Source organism: Cornus florida, unplaced genomic scaffold, assembly GCF_030987335.1.
Source record: "Cornus florida cultivar Cherokee Brave unplaced genomic scaffold, ASM3098733v1 CherokeeBrave_3.0.0_Hap2_Chr07, whole genome shotgun sequence".
Taxonomy (NCBI): domain Eukaryota; kingdom Viridiplantae; phylum Streptophyta; class Magnoliopsida; order Cornales; family Cornaceae; genus Cornus; species Cornus florida.
In genome coordinates, this window is record NW_026775577.1 from 83,993,711 (window position 1) to 83,996,367 (window position 2,657).

Sequence of the window (2,657 nt, forward strand, 5' to 3'; positions counted from 1 at the left end):
CATATGTATACATCCCCCTTTGCGAGAATCAGTCAAACCCCCCCCCCCCCCAAAAAAAAAAAACTCGTGCATTGAAGTTCGAGAAGAGAAAAAAATATTTGAAAATTCAAAATCCCACATTAATTCGCAGGTTGGCGTCCAGACGCCAGGATGGGTATCCGGACGCAGGTTGTCAAGCTTGCATGCCCTGTGTGCACTGAGGTGCTCATGGTGCAGGTTATGGCATCCGGATGCAGAGCTGGGCATATAGACATAATTTTGCTTGGCTACTGGAATTCAATTTCTTTTAACTTTGTAATTTCTAGGTTACGATTACACATGGCGTCCGGAGGCCAAGAATGGTCTTGGTGGCTGCGTCCCAGCCTTGTTCTTCCAATGATGCACTTCATCTTTCTTGCTAGCTTTTTAGGTCGACTTCTTTTCTCAGGCTGAGCTTGCTCAAAGACTTAGGACCACTTTGCTGCTTTCCATAGCTCACCGTAAACCTTGTTCATTCAAACCCCGTAAAAGCCTATTTTTATTCCATTTAGAGAAAAGCCTTGAAAATAGACAAAATGCAATAAAGCCTGTAAAATATACTTTATTAACATGCTAAATAGATTAAAACATGCAATTAAGGACGCTTAAATATGCAATATTCAGCGTTTATCACACTCCCAAACTTACATTTTGCTAGTCCCTTAGCAAAAATAGAAATAAGCTATCCCCTCTTTCGTGGGAGTGACGATTGCATTTAGCATATGCAATAAGCCTTTTTAACCCCTAGGCATCCCTAGAGGACAAGTGAAGTCTCGTGAGGGTTTACCAGAAATGCTACCCACAAATATTAACCAAAAAGCTCATTCTTTAAGTTAGAACATATGACATTGGGGAGGATTTTATCATGAAGACTACAACAAGTATGTACAACAATGACATCTCAAAACATTTTACAATTCTTAGTATTCATGCATCAACAAATAATATAGTTCATACACAACTTCTTCTTTATTGGTCTTGCTAATTTTCTAGCTCTTTTTTATGTGGTGTAATGAAGCTTTACCGGTGGATTTGTTACTGATAGAAGCTTGGCTACATATCTGGTTTGAGTTCAGCTATAATGGAAGGTCATGGCATAAGTTTTTATGTATTTTTCAAGTGCAGCATTTGGTCTGTTTCAAGGTCTTCATAATGGGCTGTTTAGTCTGTTTAGGTGTTCTTTGTTGTGCTATGTAAATGGACTTAGTCCATTTATTTTTCTTTCTGCTGGAGAGTTCCTTTCCTTTTTGTAATTGTACTTCTTTTTTTATATATAAATAAAAAACACACCATTCAGGAAAATATATATATATATATATATAGTCCACACACAGCTTTCAACATCTCATCTTTAATAGCATTCATCTCAAAAGGTTTGATGAAGCATTCATCTTCTTGCCAATGACACTACTCTCATCTTTAATAGTATTCTATACCTAAAGTTAATATTGATTTAAATCAAAAGTGTCAAACATGTGTAGAAGCAAAATTAACTAGAACCTCATTTCACTCCATATAGAGAAGTACTGAACCTCTAGCATTAATTCATAGTGATATCTATGAGTTTAAATCTATGCCAACCAGAGGTGGAAAAAAGTATTTTATTACTTTTATTGATGATTGCACAAGATAATGTTATGTATACTTGCTAAGAAGCAAAGATGAAGCCTTAGAAATGTTTAAACATTACAAGAATAAAGTTGAGAATCAACTTGGCAAAAAGATAAAGGTATTAAGAAGTGATAGAGGTGGTGAATATGAAGCACCATTCGCTGACATTTGTTCACAACATGGTATTATTTACCAAACTACTGCTCCTTATTCACCTCAACAGAATGATTTTATTGAACGCAACAACCGTACCTTAAAAGAAATGATGAATGCTATGTTGATAAGTTCTGGTTTTACCCAGAATTTGTGGGGGGAAGCTTTTCTTCCTGCAAATTATGTTCTCAATAAAATACCTCAAAAGAAAACAAATGTGACACCTTATGAATTATGGAAAGGTCAAAAACTTTCCTATAAATTCTTAAAAGTGTGGGGGTGTCTAGCTAAAGTTGTGGTTCCTACTCCTAAGAAAGTTAAGAGAGGACCTAAAATCTTTGATGGTATTTTCATAGGGTATGCACAAAATAATAGTGTATATCATTTCCTTGTGCATAAATCAGACATTCCTGACATTCATGTCAATACTATTATTGAGTCTAAGAATGCTTATTTTTTTGAGGATATATTTCCTTATAAAGATGTACAAGATAAAAATCTTCTTAAAAAAAATCACGATATTGCTAATAGCAATATAAAAGAGGATACAGAACAAAAGTCTATATACGATAAAAATAAGGATGAACTTAGATGTAGTAAGAAAGCAAGAACGTCTAAGTAGTTTGGTCCTGATTTTGTAACATATATATTGGAGAATGAGCCACAAAGCTATAAGGAAGCTATGTTTTCGCCTGAAGCTCCTTTATGGAAAGAAACCATTAATAATGAAAATTGAATCCATCATGCAAAATCATACGTGGGAGCTGGTGGATCTTCCTCGTGGTACTAAACCTTTAGGGTATAAGTGGATTTTCAAGAGTAAGATGAAGCCTGATGGTTCAATTGATAAATATAAAGCCAGGCTTGTTGCTAAG